Source organism: Mirounga leonina, unplaced genomic scaffold (assembly GCF_011800145.1).
Source record: "Mirounga leonina isolate KUSES-001 unplaced genomic scaffold, KU_Mleo_1.0 Mir_101608, whole genome shotgun sequence".
Taxonomy (NCBI): domain Eukaryota; kingdom Metazoa; phylum Chordata; class Mammalia; order Carnivora; family Phocidae; genus Mirounga; species Mirounga leonina.
In genome coordinates this window covers 14,595-32,560 of record NW_023270163.1, presented here as the reverse complement: position 1 = coordinate 32,560, position 17,966 = coordinate 14,595, and positions in this window count along the sequence as shown.

Genomic DNA, 17,966 nt, shown 5'->3' with positions numbered 1-17,966 from the left:
GTATTACCTTTTAAGACAACTTACACACTATCATACTTGTAAATTAGTTCTGTAATACAGAATAGGAACTCCACAAAATATAACAAACAGTGAAAGTATAAGTTATTAAGATCGATGTAAGCTACCACAGACTTATAAAGAGCATGCATGTTTAAACAGCATAACAGTATTAAGAGAATTGAGGAATGCTAAACATACATTCCTTCCTTTTGAGGTTGATGAGATAGGGCAGTGGGTTACAACTCTGGCTAAATATTCGAATCAACTGATGGAATTTAAAAAAAATACCTGTGCCTTGGCTCCAATCCCAGACCAATTGATCCAGCATCTCTGGGAGGTGGATCCTGGACATCAGCGTGTCTCAAAGCTCTGCAATTGATTTTGAAGAGCAGCTAGGGTTGAGGTTCCACAAAGGAGAGAGGGGAGAGCTAAAGTCTTTTCCATGTCACTGCCAGAAACATAACAGAGAGGTGAATGGCCCAAGTAGTTTGTTGTTGGTTCCTTTGCAAATCCTAGGTAACAGGCATGTAGGATTTGCACTGCTAACTACACTCTTTTCAGTATGCGGACACCCCCGGTGTTTTGTTTTTTTTTTTAAAGATTTATTTCTCAGGATCCTGAGATCATGACCTGAGCTGAAATCAAAAGGTGGTTACTTAACCAACTAAGCCACCCAGGCGCCTGAACACCAGTGGTTTTAAATTAATCTACATGATTCTCAGAACATCTTTGGGAAACTTATCCAGTATTCTCTGGGTGCAGAAATAGTCAAATCTTATGAATTGAAATCAATTTCTTTTTCTGGTCCCCCCACCCTTAATAAGAATGTGAATGACAAGAAATCTAGATGAAGAGCAGTACAGGGTAGTGATTAAAACTATGGGTTCCATAGTCTAGCTCCCTAATTTCTGATCCCTGCCCTTCAATTTGTCAACTCTGTGACCCGAACAAGATATTTTCCCTACATCTCAATTTCCTCATATATTTTTCCTATATCTCAATTTTCTAGTAAGATTTCCTGTAGAAATCTTATTAGATGGTTACCTGTGGTAGGTATTTTAATTCAGGTAAAGTGTTTTGAACAAAGCCTGCAACACAGTAAGTGCTCAAGAAATGTTAGCTGTGTTAGCATGTAAAATTAGGGCTGCAGATGTTTGCTTCCTACCATGATGAAACAATTGTGTTTGGTCTGCTACAGAATGTCAATAGCTACTAATCATTGAAACTGGTAGAGGAGCACAAAGGTTTTGAAGAGTTTATATTTAAAAAAAATAAGAAATAGACAATCTTTGGATAAAACCCTGCATAGTAATTACTAGGAATCAATATGTTACTACCACACACACATAAATGCAGTGTTTTTTAAAAAGCCATTTTACTGAAGATATTCAAACTAGACAGGATATTGCTTACATCAGTAATTCTCAACTCTGGCTGCACCTGGAGCTTCTAAAAAATACCAGTGCTGGGGTCCCACATGCAGATATTCTGATTTATCTGATCTGGTGTGTGCATGGAAATTTTTTGCTGTAGTTATTTCTTTTTCCTACCTGTGGAGCCAATCTACTCTTACTGTTTATTCTGATGTGCAATCAGGGTTAGGAACTACTAATTTAGGTCATTTGACCAGTTTGGATACTATTTTCAACTCCACAATTGAAGCATATATGAACACAACCTGCACAAATTTTTTTTTTTTGGTGGGGGTTATTATGGTGAATTTTTTATTTTTGACAACTTTATTGAGGTATCTTTGACATATAAAAATTGTATATATTTAAAGAACACAATTTGATGTTTTGATGTATGTATACATTGTGAAGAAAATCACTACAACCAAGCTAAATAACATATCCATCACCTCTACATGGTTACCATTTGTGTGATATGTGTGTGTGTTGAGAAGATTTAATTTAAGATATATCCTCTTAGCAAGTTTCAAGTATACAATATTGTATCATACACAACTCTTTTGAACATTATTCAAGAGAGGCTATTCACTGATACCATAGGCTATCGATCTAGAATTGAAGTTGTAAAATAACAATGCTTATGAAAGTCTAGGAAGTGATGTGACTTTGCTTGTAGAAAAAGTCATTCAACATTACAGGCAACATAGAGTTCTAGATGCTATTGAATTAATAATACTACATTTCAGCATCTTGATGGAGACATAGTGGTTTCGCAGCTATTTTATGGGCTGCATTGCTTTCATAATAAATGCAAAAGACCTCATGGTTCGCCTCAGAGCACTGGATTCTCCCCATCTCCACAATGACTCTAGTAGACATGACCTCAGTAGTCATCTGTGGTAAGAACCCTCTCGCCTTGGTTTTGTTGGGAAATTGTGATTACACACTAAACCAAAGGTTAAAGAAATGTCAGAAAAAAGCAACAAATTTAGTCCACATATTAAATTTCACATTAATATGTTCACAAACAGTGAACAGACTATGGTCATTCCATAGCCCCAAATTCCAAATAGTTGAATAGTTTTGCAAATAAGTGTTAGTTCAGAAATTTTAGTTATATAAACCTAACTTTAAAGGCTGCCTATGACAAATACTAGTTTTGTGACCTTGGACAGTTATTTAATTTTTGGGTTTCATCATGTCATGTATGAAGGCAATGATAACAGTGCTGTTATGACACTTACATGGGATTCTGTAGGCAACAAGCTTATCGCAATGGCTGACACATAATATGTACACACAAATATATTGCTGATATTCCATATTCATTACCATTATTTGGATTCTATAAGAATAAGATATGGTCCTGGTTCTTAGACGGTTTTAATCTACCTTGGGAGAAAAACATGTTAAAGTGAAGTAATAGTTTTTAAGTCGACATTTCAAATTGCTGAATAGTAAACTTGAGGCAGTTCTATTGTCATGCAAATTACATGGAAAGTCCTTGCCCTGGCAGGTCAGAGGGCGATGGCTTGAAATAGTGGAGATGATACTCCTTGAAAACTATTCTACTCTCTCTTTCATCTGTTACTAATTATCTGTGTCTTTATGCAAAGCACATTGCTTCTCCAGACCTCATTTTGTACATCTGTAAAACAAAGTGGTTGGACTTCTCTAGAAATAACATCTTAGAGGTCTGTCAGACATTTGAATAAGCTGTCATCAGACCAGAGTTAAAAGAATATAATAAACATGGAAAGTACCAGATAGATAACACAATAGTGAGTAAATCTAGCTGGTCAGAGCACACTGTTCAAGTGGGGAACATCTAGGAACAAAGGCAGACTGAATGCAGTTTCGGGAGGAATTCAAATGCCTTGCTTAGAAGTGTGAACATTATTCTATATGCAGTAGGCAGAGTTTTAGGAAGATTAATCTGCACTGGTAAATATGAAGGATTTGGGGCAGGGACTAGGTAGAGAGACCAATTATAAAGCTGTTATCATAGTCTAAACTTAAGCTGGAACTAAGGGAGTAACAGAAATATAAGAACAGATGATCAAGGTATTATGAAGCCATTTGCTCTTAACCAACTGAGCCACCCAGGCGCCTTTTTTTTTTTTTTTAAGATTTTATTTATTTATTTATTTGAGAGAGAGAGAGAGTGAGAGAGCACAAGAGGGGGGAGCGGGAGAGGGAGGAGCAGACTCCCCGCTGAGCAGGGAGCCTGATGCGGGACTCGATCCTGGGACTCCAGGATCATGACCTGAGCTGAAGGCAGTCGCTTAACCAACTGAGCCACCCAGGCGCCCCGAAGCCATTTGCTCTTGACTGTTGATTGGATAAGACAGGCAAAGTTGAGTTGGCAGCAGATGATTGAAGATTGGAGGCCAGGAAACTGCTGATGAGTTAGGAAGAAGAACTAGTTTGGAGTAAGGGGCAGGGGATGAGGAATAAGCCTTAGAAATATTTGATTTGTGGCATCAAAAACATAATTCAGGTAGACATATCCAAAGGACAGGTAGAGAATAGGAAAATGAAGGTGTGACAGACCTATAAATTTGGAAGTTATCTGCACAGAAGTGATAGCAGAACTAAAACTAATCGGTGAAATCTCAAAAAGACTTTAGCAAATGGTTACACATGGTGTCATCAGCTCTAGTGTTTTCTTTTTAATATTTCAAGCAAAGGGAGCATACATAGCTAACCTTGGTGAATGCAATAAAATTAAAAGATTTGGTGTGGGGGATATAGTATGAGAGTTTCTCCTTTACTGTTTGCCTTCCTTATTTTACTGACTAAAGTCTATATCCTAATTTGGGTTCCTCCAAAAGCTGATTCTCAGGTGGGGATTTGGCCTTAAGTACAGTAGTTTATTTGGGAGGCTATCACAGGAAACACAATGAGGCAGTAGGGAAAAAAGAAAGGTAAGAGAATCAAGTCAATAAAAAGTGCATTGACGAGGGGGGTTACCACTGTGGGCAAGTGGAACTCAAGCTTGTTGATGATCTTCTGATGGACAATATGGAACATGTCTCAGAATTATTCTACTAAGGAGTGAGGAAGCTGGCATATTTATCCAACAACTCCTGTCCCTCATTTGCTGAGAGTAGTTCCTGGGGTGTCAATTTCATAACACTTACAGTCTGCCCCTGAAGGGGGTGAGGGAAGTGGTTAGAGAACACTCTTAGGCAGAGAGAAGTAGGAGGTCATTGCATACTGCAGGAGGATCCAGTGTAAGTCAAGGCGAAATGGATGAAGTGCCAACATATCTGCTAAGCTCATTCTGGTTTGTTTGTATGTCCTCCCTATATGGAAAGAGGTGTAATGGCATTTTCTAGGCCATAAGAAATCTCATGGTTAGGTCACTTTCACAAAGGGTAATGTCAGTATGACTTCCTAGTCTTCTAATGGACTTACAATATTATCTCCATATAGAAAATCAAGTGATTAAATGTAAATTTTTTAAAACCAAAGTTTGTGACAGGAGTTCATTTTTCCTTTGAAAATAAACAAAAGCGTGTGTGTGTGTGCGCGTTTGCATGCACATATACAGATAAAAGCATCACAGTGTTTTATGTAGTCACAGGTTTGTACCTTTTCTAGAGAAGAACCTTCTATTAACATCAAAGGAAGCTGTACTCACAGGATATATAGATGTGTGGAGAATAACAACCCTGATTTTGTCTTGACATGACCTTACTGGATGTGTGGGTAGAGAACAATTTTCCCAGCCAAAGGAATATAAGGGTGTTTTCTTGGCATCCAGCCATGATATTCTGATTCTAGTGTGCACATAAATATTAGTCACAAGGCATAAAATGACCCAGAGATGATGATTCTGACAAACCATCTATTTCTATTAGTGTGGCCACAGACATAAATAACCTATCGTTTCTGCAATTGTTAGGTTGGCAATCTGCTAGTCATTCCTGACAAAGTAAAAATAGTTTTCTCCAAAGTGTGCAGAAAATGCTCTCATGTGAAAATGCAGCTTCAAACAGTATAATCACTGTGCATATAAGTGTGATATCAGTCAGCCGAGAATGAACCATAACCATAGATCATAAGCAGTTTGTTTTCCATTAATGTGGACCAGCTGGCAAGATACCCTGCCAAACCCCTTAGAAGACTGGATGTGGAAATAATTATTTACCAAGGTACAAACTGACAAGATCGCTATAGTGATGAATTGGCATGCACAGAACCCATAGATGATTAATTGAAACAAGTCTTGTTCCACTAAGAGATGCCTAATATCCACATAATTTGATTTATGAATTTTTTTGCATGATGGTTGACCGGATATATTTTGCAGAACTCCATTCAAGAAAAATAAAGCAAGAAAGTCAAAATTATACGGCATAATACAATCCAAAAGATTCCCCCAAGATAGTACATGGAAATCAGATTGCTCTGAATGTGCAGAATGCTGAGTGTTTCTTCATAAGGCAATGATGACCACTGATCTACCAAAACATCATTGACAAACTGTCACAAGGGCAGATGGAAAAAGACTTCCTGGGGCTGTTCTCTAGATTCGAAAGCATTTCCAATATATCCTATTGCTACCACAGACATTTATGAACAGGCTGTTGTCAAAAAGCTACATTCTCAGAAGCCAAAATCAACACTCATATGTGAAAACACCCAGAGCAGAGTGACCTTTTCTTACTGTGCAAGATTATCTGTGTATATAAATATGGTATGCTAAAAAAACATGTGCTCAGGTCATCAATGAGCTTATTCATTTATAAAATCTCCATGATTGGTTCTTCTATTTGGGTTCCAGGACCCAATTCCAGTGTGTGTGTGTGTGTGTGTGTGTGTGTGTGGTGGGGGTGGGGGTGCACAACACGAAGCAATTCTCAAATGCAAGCAGGGTGTCTGAGAATTTAACTCAATTCTGACACTATCTACCGGGAGTTAGCATCAGATTCCACAGATTAAGGGCTCAGTGCTATGAGACTGCCCTCCACCCCCCACTTCAGAGGCTCGATCCAAGCCCCAGGCTATGTGCTTCTGACCCATGGGCTGTAGGTTGGAGGTTCCAACAACTTGCTCCTTAGGTTACTTTAATTTGCTAGCGCGGCTCACAGAACTCAGGGAAACACTTAGTTTGCCAGTAAAGGATATGATAAAGGATATGAATTAACAGCCAGATGAGGAAATACATCGGGTGAGGTCTGGGGAAAGGATGCGGGGCTTCCCAGCCCTCTCCAGGCCACCACTCACCCCAGTCTCCGGGTGTTCACCAACCCGAATCTCTCCAAACTCAGTCCTTTTGGGGTTTTATGGAGGCTTCATTGAAGAGTCATGATTGACTAAGTCTTTGACCACTGACTGACTCAATCTCTAGCCCCTCTCCCCTCCATGGTTCTAACCCTCATATCACAGGGTTGGTCCTCCACGCAATCAGCCTTCACCCTCCGTTGGGATCCAAAAGTCACCTTATTAACATAACACAAGACAACTTTATTGACCTTACACTTAAGAAATTTCAATGGTTTGGGGAACTATGGGCCACAAACCATGTACCAAGACCAAATACATATGAGAAATATATTTTGGCCATCTGAATGACCAAATATATTTTCTTATAAATCATAATATCACAGTACTACTGGGTAAAAACACCATACTTATCTTGATGGCAACCATATTACAGTTTGGGTATTTTTATTTAATTCAAACGACTCCACATATTCACCTCTTGTAGATTGGCTGTAAGCATGTTACTGCCAAATGGGGCTGGCTTGGCCTTCTAATAATTACAACACCTTTGAGAATTGTAGAAAAGTCACTGCTCCTTTAATCTCTGGCAGCCAATCAACCCTAATTATAATTGACTAGGGAAAAAGAAGGCCTCCTAAAAGAAGTTTTTAAAGCTTAGGTTGTACAGACAGTATTGTAAGGAAACTAAATAGCTGAGCAATTTAATTTTTCCAAACCCGGCTCATGTTTTCTAAGTAGGAGCCATATTTCATAGTGTCACCAGTGAGACCCCAAGACCTGATTTTTACTGCCCACCTGCTTGCACTCACTAGCCTTTGTCCCACATTTTTCCTTAAACTCTTCTTTCCAGCTCATCTCTTAACTCAGGTAAATGGAAAGCGAAACTGCCCTTGAAGTGGTAGCGACTGCCCTGACAAGACCTCCAGCCAGCCCAGACCACGCAGACCAGTTTGAACTTAACCCCTGACTCGAGCCGGCCCAGATGGACCATGGAGTGACCTCTAAAATGACTGACAACTTCTTTCCCTCATTACAATACTAAAATCTCCACCCATGGAGGAGCATAAGCCTCATTTACTCATTTACGTAACATACTGATGTGGGAAATAAAGGCAAAAGAAATGTAACTTAAAATCTCCTTACAGCTTGCAGCCCACTGATAGACCCCTGCAACATGCAGAGTGTGACCCTCCTCAAGGAATTCGTGGCTGCCTCAGTGCCTTCACATTTAAAAGGAACCTCATCTCGGCAGCAGCTGGCCCCTCAAGGTCCTGAAAGCCTTGCTTCCAGGTTCCTTGGAGACTTGTGCTATCCCACACCCCCACGAATAAAAAAGTAGACAATCAATCACTGCTCACAATCCCAGCGCAGCTCTCTCTGCCCACAGGCTGTGTCCCATGAATAGGGAAAGGGTGAAAGTCTAGGTGGGAGACATAGGCGGCCCCTGACTCCGCTGACTGGGCTCCGGAACTATTCCTGGCAGGTGGACAGGCTGAGACAGAGCTGAGCAAGAGATAAGGGAACAGACCAAGAGGGCACAGGCATCCCAAGGCTGCAAGCTTCCCAGGCAGTTCTCAATACAAGACTGGCACTGAAAGCCCTCTGGGGCAACCTGGGCGGGACCCCTCTCACGCTAGAGAGCTTTTTCTTTCCTTTCTATTCTCACCTTCACTTCATAAACTTTCACTTCACTTCACCCTTTTGTGTCTGTGAGATTCATTCTTCCACCCCGTGGGACAAGAGCCCTGCGATCCTGCGACAATACTATGTCTGTATAGGGCATGTTTCCTTAATGGGTATGGGTGACCTTATGCCCACCTCTACATACAATGACAAGGCTTCTCTATCTAAATATTCATCCTAACCCTAAATAAAAGGAACCCATTCACCCTTGCTCCGGAGTCACAGCTTTGGAAGTCATTCCCTGTGATCTCCTTAGTTGCTACATATCAAGTTTTCTTTGTGTGACAACTCGGCCCACTGCAGTTTCCGAGTCACCAAGGAGTGAACTCACGTTGGTTTGGTTACAACAGGAGCCTGAAAAATCTCAAATAGTGATTGCAGTGCATTTCCTTCTGAGTAAAATGAGTCCAGGAAATGGTTTTTCATACTTAAGAAGTACAGTAATCAAAAACATTTAAAAAAAACCCAAAAAACAGGATGTTTTAAAAGAAAAATTTGTTTGGAAAATCTTTGATGGAATCATCAAAGCACCTTCCTTCTCTCAGCTGTGAAAGTTTCATGTCCAATTTTATTACCTCAAAGCACAGCCACAGAAAGAAACTGTTCCTGTTTTCAAATATATTTTTGGAAGGAATTTTCCAAGCTTCTATTGTCACATGAAAAACGAAAGGGTATAATGATTGATAAAAGGATGTGGGATAGGGAAAAGCCCACAAAGAATAAAAAATAATACAAATGTAAGAAAACAAACATAAAGATAGAAACTAGAAGAAGAGGGACTAAAAAAGTCTTATAATTATAGAGAAAAAATAGGCAGGAGAGAAAGGGAGGTTGATTTAGTAAAGCAATGATAGATAACAAAAATACAAAGCCCTCCAAAGTGCACTGCACTGGGAATTGGTAGAAGTGGGTTCTAATTTAAACTGTGCATTTAAGCAAACTTAGACATTCACAGCACCCCTCTGTAAAACGAGGGAATATCCACAGTTAGATTTCCTTTTCACCTCAGATATGTAAACTCTAAAAAAACTGTTCTAACACCCAGAGTTTAGTTCTCCACGTTTTCAAATTCAGAAACAATAGTGCTCAGCCTATGGGACTATACTGCAGATTAGGAAAATTTATTTTTGAATAAAAATGTACCTATCTAGGAGGGGGGGAAAGATGGCAGAGGAGTAGGGGACCCTATTTCAACTGGTCCCCGGAATTGAGCTGGATATCTACCAGACCACTCTGAGCACCCATGAAACCAGCCTGAGATGTAAGAGGATCTGGATCTCTACAAACAGAATATCACAGGCGGTTGGTTTAGAGGTATGAAGCAGGGAGCCCTGATTCTGCGGGCAGATATTGGAGGATAAATGGCAGCAGGAGGGTGCCTGGCCATGGGGATCCTACACTGCCAGTGAGCGACAGCCTCGTGCACTGGGGTCGGGGCACAGACTTGCAGACCAGTAGCGGTGGGGAAAGGACTTTAGGGCAGCCCCCCCACTGGAGCAGAAACCTGGAGCAGCCAGGTCACGCAGGCGAACTGCAGCCCCCGGGACAGGAACCGAGAGCGGTGGGGTTGCGCGCGTGAGAACTGGGAGCAGCTGGCGGTTTTAGAAGCACAAAGGGCAGAGACACGCCCCAACCTGGAGGCAGGACTGGGGGTGCTGCGGAGGGGCTCAAAACCCAGGACACTGCAGTTTATAGCAGCACAGACAGAAACAGAGACAGTGTGCCCTGGAGAGCTCACTGAAGAACAGACTGCAGTCTCTCTGCTCTGAGGCAGAGGGTTGGAAACGGTCTCTTCTGCTCTGACTCGTGGAAGAGACGCAGAAAGCCGCCAGGGAAAGCTGCCAGAGAACAAAAGCCCCAAAGACTGACTCCCACTGAGCCCATCCCCCACCACAGGGGCGCAGGGCAACTCCGCCCAAACAGGGTTGCCTGAGTAATAGTGCAGCAGGCCCCTTCCGCAGAAGACAGGCTGGGAAAACAAAAGGCCAGCAACCCTAAGGTCCCAAGAAAACAGGTGCATCTTGGTTGGGTTCTGCTCAATAATTTGGACTCTACACATTCCCTCAAACACCCATCAACAGAATGACTAGAAGGAGGAGCCCCCAAAATAGAAAAGACTCAGAGATTATGATTTATGCTGCAGATTTACAAATGGATGCAGATATAGCCAAGATGTCAGAGATGGAATTCAGGCTAGCAATTGTGAAGACAATGGCTAGAATGGAGAAATCAATTAATGGCAACATAGAGTCTCTAAGGGAAGAAATGAAAGCTGAGTTGGCAGAACTTAAAAATGCTATCAATGAGATCCAATCCAATCTAGATAATCTAACAGCTAGGGTAAGTGAGGCAGAAGAACGAATATGTGACCTGGAAGACAATATAATAGATAAAAAGGGAAAAGAGGAGGCCAGGAAAATACAGTTCAGAATCCACGAAAATAGAATCAGAGAAATAAGTGACACCATGAAGTGTTCCAATGTCAGAATAATTGGAATCCCGGAAGGAGTGGAGAGAGAGAGAGGGCTAGAAGATGTATTTGAGCAAATCATAGCTGAGAACTACCCTACTCTGGGGAATGAAACAAACATTCGAGTTCTAGAGGCAGAGAGGACCCCTCCTAAGATCAAGGAAAACAGACCAACACCCTGGCATGGAATAGTAAAACTTGCAAATCTTAGAACCAAGGAAACCATCTTAAAGGCAGTTAGGGGGAAGGGATTCCTTACATACAGAGGAAGGAACATCAGAATAACATCAGACCTATCCACAGAGACCTGGCAAGCCAGAAAGGCCTGGCAAGACATATTCAGGGTACTAAATGAGAAGAACATGCAGCCAAGAATACTTTATCCAGCAAGGCTTTCATTTAGAATGGGTGGAGAGATGCAGAGCTTCCACGACCAGCAGAAACTGAAAGAATATGTGAATACTAAGCCGGCCCTGCAAGAAATATGAAGGGGGGTTCTATAAAAGGAGAAAGACCCCAAGAGTGATCTACAGCAGAAATTTACAGGGACAATCTATAAAAACAACGTCTTCACAGGCAACATGATGACAATTAATTCATATCTTCCAATAATCACTCTCAACGTGAATGGCCTAAACGCTCCCATAAAACAGCACAGGGTTGCAGATTGGATAAAAAGACAGGACCCATCCATATGATGCCTATAAGAGACTCATTTTGAACCTAAAGATACATCCAGACTGAAAGTGAAGGGATGGAGATCCATCTTCCATGCCAGCAGACCTCAAAAGAAAGCTGGAATAGCAATTCTTATAACAGACAAATTAGATTTTAGACTAAAGTCTGTAATAAGAGACACAGAAGGACACTATATAATTCTTAAAGGGTCTATCCAACAAGAAGATCTAACAATTGTAAATATCTATGCCCCCAACATGGGAACAGCCATCTACATAAGCCAACTGTTAACCAAAATAAAGAGTCATATTGATAGCAATACTTTAATTGTAGGAGACCTCAAAACTCCACTCTCAGTAATAAACAGATCATCGAAGCAGAAAATCAACAAGGAAACAAGAGCTTTGAATGATACATTGGACCAGATGGACCTCATAGATATTTACAAAACATTCCACCCTAAAACAACAGAATACTCATTCTTCTCGAGTGCGCATGGAACTTTCTCCAGAAGAGACCACATACTGGGTCACAAATCAAGTCTCAACTGATACCAAAAGATTGAGATTATTCCCTGCATATTCTCAGACCACAATGCTCTAAAACTGGAACTCAATCACAAGAAAAAATTTGGCAGAAATTCAAACACTTGGAAGCTAAAAACCACTCTGCTCAAGAATGTTTGGGTCAACCAGGAAATCAGAGAAGAACTTAAACATTCATGGAAATCAATGAGAACGAAAACACATCGGTCCAAAACCTGTGGGATACTGCAAAGGCGGTCCTAAGGGGGAAATACATAGCCATCCGAGCCTCACTCAAAAAAACAGAAAAATCCCGAATTCACCAACTAACTCTACACCTTAAAGAACTAGAGAAAAAGCAACAAACGACGCCTAAGCCACGCATTAGAAGAGAGATAATTAAAATTAGAGCAGAAATCAATGAATTAGAAACCAGAAACACAGTAGATCAGATCAATGAAACTAGAAGTTGGTTCTTTGAAAGAATTAATAAGATCAATAAATCCCTGGCCAGACTTATCCAAAAGAAAAGAGAAAGGACCCAAATTAATAAAATTATGAATGAGAGAGGAGAGATCACAACTAACACCAAGGAAATAGAAACAATTATTAGAAATTATTGTCAACAACCATATGCCAATAAACTGAGCAATCTGGATGAAATGGAGGCCTTCCTGGAAACCTATAAGCTGCCAAGACTGAAACAGGAAGAAACTGACAACCTGAATAGGCCAATAACCAGTAATGAGATTGAAGCAGTGATCCAAAACCTCCCAAAAAGAAGAGTCCAGGGCTTGATGGATTCCCTGGGGAATTCTACCAAACATTCAAAGAAGAAATAATACCTATTCTCCTGAAGGTGTTTCAAAAAATAGAAACAGAAGGAAAACTTCCAAACTCATTCTATGAGGCCAGCATTACCTTAATCCCCAAACCAGGCAAAGACCCCATCAAAAAGGAGAATTTCAGACCGATATCCCTGATGAATATGGATTCCAAAATCCTCAACAAAATCCTAGCTAATAGGATCCAACAATACATTAAAACGATCATCCACCACGACCAAGTGGGATTTATCCCCGCGATGCAAGGGTGATTCAACATTCGCAAATCAATCAATGTGATAGAACACATTAATAAGAGGAAGGAGAAGAACCATACGGTCCTCTCAATTGATGCAGAAAAAGCATTTGACAAAATACAACATCCTTTCCTGATTAAAACTCTCCAGAGTATAGGGATAGAGGGAACATTCCTCAAGTTCATAAAATCCATCTATGAAAAACCCACAGCGAATATCATCCTCAATGGGGAAAAGCTGAGAGCCTTTCCCTTAAGATCAGGAACACGTCAAGGGTGCCCACTCTCGCCACTATTGTTCAACATAGTGCTAGAAGTCCTAGCAACAGCAATCAGACAACAAAAAGAAATAAAAGGTATTCAAATTGGCAAAGAAGAAGTCAAACTCTCTCTTTTCACAGATGACATGATACTTTATGTGGAAAACCCAAAGACTCCACCCCCAAATTACTAGAACTCATCCAGCAATTCAGTAATGTGGCAGGATACAAAATCGATGCACAGAAATCAGTGGCTTTCTTATACATTAACAACACAACTGTAGAAAGAGAAATTAGAGAAACGATTCCATTTACAATAGCACCAAAAACCATAAGATACCTCGGAATAAACCTAACCAAAGAGGTAAAGGATCTATACTCTAAGAACTACAAAACACTCATGAAAGAAATTGAAGAAGACACAAAAAGATGGAAAAATATTCCATGCTCATGGATCAGAAGAATAAACATTGTTAAAATGTCTATGCTACCCAGAGCAATCTATACCTTCAATTCCATCCCGATCAAAATTCCAATGACATTTTTCAAAGTGCTGGAACAAACAATCCTAAAATTTGTATGGAATCAGAAAAGACCCCGTATCGCCAAGGAAATGTTGAAAAAGAAAAACAAAGTTGGGGGCATCACGTTGCCTGATTTCAAGCTCTATTACAAAGCTGTGATCACCAAGACAGCATGGTACTGGCACAAAAACAGATATATAGACCAATGGAACAGGATAGAGAACCCTGATATGGACCCTCAACTCTATGGTCAAATAATCTTTGACAAAGCAGGAAAAAACATGCAATGGAAAAAAGACAGTCTCTTCAATAAATGGTGCTGGGAAAATTGGACAGCCACATGCAGAAGAATGAAACTCGACCATTCTCTAACACCATTCACAAAGATAAACCCAAAGTGGATGAAGGACCTCAATGTGAGACAGGATTTGGATGGATTATCCAAATCTTAGAGGAGAACATAGGCAGTAACCTCTTGGACATGGCCCATAGCAACTTCTTTCAAGATACATCTCCAAAAGCTAGTGAAACAAAAGCAAAAGTGAACTTTTGGGACTTCATCAAGATAAAAGGCTTCTGCACAGCAAAGGAAACAGTCAACAAAACAAAGAGGCAACCCACAGAATGAGAGAAGATATTTGCAAATGACACTACAGATAAAGAGCTGATATCCAAGATCTATAAAGAACTTCTCAAACTCAACACCCAAAAAACAAATAATCAAGTCAGAAAGTGGGCAGAAGATATGAAAAGACACTTCTCTGAAGAAGACATACAAATGGCTAACAGACACATGAAAAAATGTTCATCATCATTAGCCATTAGGGAAATCCAAATCAAAACCACACTGAGATACCACCTTACACCAGTTAGAATGGCCAAAATGGACAGGGAAAGAAACAACAAATGTTGGAGAGGTTGTGGAGAAAGGGGAACCCTCTTACACTGTTGGTGGGAATGCAAGGTGGTACAGCCACTTTGGAAAACAGTGTGGAGGTGCCTCAAAAAGTTAAAAATAGAGCTACCCTATGACCCAGCAATTGCACTCCTGTGTATTTACCTCAAAGACACAGATGTAGTGAAAAGAAGGGCCCTATGCACCCCAATGTTCATAGCAGCAATGTCCGCCTTAGCCAAACTGTGGAAAGAGCCGAGATGCCCTTCAACAGATGAATGGATAAAGAAGATGTGGTCCATATATACAATGGAATATTACTCAGCCATCAGAAAAGATGAATACCCAACTTTTACATCAACATGGATGGGACTGGAGTAGATTATGCTAAGTGAAATAAGTCAAGCAGAGAAAGTCAATTATCATATAGTTTCACTTATTTGTGGAACATAAGGAATAGCATGGAGGACATTAGGAGAAGGAAGCGAAAAATGGGCGGGGGGAGAATTGGAGGGAGAGATGAACCATGAGAGACTATGGACTCTGAGAAACAAACTGAGGGTTTTAGAGGGGAGGGGGGAGGAGGGAGTGGTTAGCCCAGTGATGGGTATTAAGGAGGGCAAGTACTGCATGGAGCACTGGGTGTTATACGAAAACAATGGATCGTGGATCACCACATCAAAACCAATGATGTATTGAATGGTGACTAACATAACATAATAAAATTTTAAAAAATGTATCTATCTACCACTTTCTTAGTATTTTTTTTCTTTTTTTTTTTTTTTAATTTTTATTTATTTATTTGCGAGAGAGAGAATGAGAGACAGAGAGCATGAGAGGGAGGAGGGTCAGAGGGAGAAGCAGACTCCCTGCCAAGCAGGTAGCCCGATGCGGGACTCGATCCAGGGACTCCAGGATCATGACCTGAGCCGAAGGCAGTCGCTTAACCAACTGAGCCACCCAGGCGCCCCTACTTTCTTAGTATTTGAAATGTAAACTACTTGAATGAATTCCATTTTTTTAAATTTAAACATCTAGAGGGTTTTTGCTTCTGTGGTGACAAATGGAAAACATTTTCACTTTTGATTAATCTTTCTTATGACATAAACACATTATTTTTGTCAGTATTAAAGAGAAAGCTTGCCCCGTGCCCTAGAGAGGTAAGGCTTCAACCAGCAGATACCATAGCCCCAAGGCCTGTACTTTACACAGGGCTGAGGCCTCCTGCCTTGCTCTGCTCCAACTCACAGGGGCAAGAGTTCGACAAAACAAAACTTCCCCTTACCCCAGTGACTTGCTAAGCATCTGAAATGTAAATTTAATTTTGAATTATATGTAAAATAGATTCCCAAAGAAGTCTTTCGTATCAGCAAACTGAACAAATTTGGACCCTATCATATTGCTTTTCCTGTTCCACATACGTCCTTCCAGCTGTTCTTAGGCTCGACAGGACCCTCAGCAAAATTCAGGAACCCTGAGATTCCAGAAGAGGTATTCTTGGGCTCGGTCATTGATTTCACTGAAGGTTAAGGGATCTCTAGAACCACTCTCCTCAGGACCGGCCTGGCGGTTCAAGAGCTGGCATTCCTCCTCAGCTTGGGTGTCAGCGCATCAGGGGCACTTAGGCCCTCCTCACATAGGAATGACGTGTGAGACCTCAGCGGTGAAGGTGGGAAAGCTCAGACAGGCCAGCTCTGCTTCCAGGTGGAGACAGCTGGTGGCTGAGTTCCGGCTCTGGCCTCCACACCCTTGGGGAATCACACGCACAGTCTTTCCTCTGAGGTCCCAGGAAGGGAGCACTTTCCCTGGAAGATGAAAGAACAGTGGCAATTGCCCCTTTCCTTCCCGGTCTCAGGAGTGAAACTCTTGTTCAGGAGAGGGTGACATTAATGCTCCTGTGGGAAACCGCGGGACAGTCAGGAACCTGCCCAAGGAGTGAACACGAGCGCTCTCCGAACATCCCCTGAATGACCCTCCTTTAGTCCGTCTTCCTCAGTTTCGGTCCAGCCCTCCCTGAACGCGCTCTGCCAGAGTAGGTTTTCCACGGATGTGGGTGTGGCGGGCACAGGGTGGAGGGCTTCTCAGATTGCAAGGAGAAAAGCGTGTGGGGGTCGGAGACGTTAGGAACTATACGTGGAATGTGGCAATAATTTCTATAGACCAGATCAGGGCCCCACCTTTTGGTCGGAACCAAAGATTGCAAAAGTTTTATTGACACAATTGATGCCTTTCTTTCCCTTAACCTTGCTGCAGCCCATCACTGAGTTTCTGTCCCATCAAACCGTAAAGCGCACTCCAGGTCCAATCACTGCGGTCGGTCTCCATGGCTGCTGCTGTGGGTGAAGCTCCCATCAACTCCTGCCTCCGCAACAGCAAAGGCTGTCTTGCTGCTGCCCCGGCCTCCACCCTGCCCCTGTGGAATCCCTTCTCTTCTCAGCAGCCAGTGGTCCTTTTAAAAGTCCAACCCCTGGTGAATTACTATCATGGCTCTTCTCCCCCGACTACTCCCCCCCCTTCATTTCTCCCTTCCTTCTCCTAATGTCCTCCATGCTATTCCTTATGTTCCACAAATAAGTGAAACTATATGATAATTGACTTTCTCTGCTTGACTTATTTCACTTAGCATAATCTCCTCCGGTTCCATCCATGTTGATGTAAAAGTTGGGTATTCATCCTTCCTGATGGCTGAGTAATATTCCATTGTATATATGGACCACATCTTCTTTATCCATTCATCTGTTGAAGGGCATCTCGGCTCTTTCCACAGTTTGGCTATTGCAGACATTGCTGCTATGAACATTGGGGTGCATAGGGCCCTTCTTTTCACTACATCTGTGTCTTTGGGGTCAATACCCAGGAGTGCAATTGCTGGGTCATAGGGTAGCTCTATTTTTAATTTTTTCAGGCACCTCCACGCTGTTTTCCAAAGTGGCTGTACCACCTTGCATTCCCACCAACAGTGTCAGAGGGTTCCCCTTTCTCTACAAGCTCTCCAACATTTGTTGTTTCTTGCCTTGTCAATTTTTGCCATTCTAACTGGTGTAAGGTGGTATCTCAGTGTGGTTTTGATTTGGATTTCCCTGATGGCTAATGATGATGAACATTTTTTCATGTGTCTGTTAGCCATTTGTATGTCTTCTTCGGAGAAGTGTCTGTTCATGTCTTCTGCCCATTTTTTGACATGATTATTTGTTTTTTGGGTGTT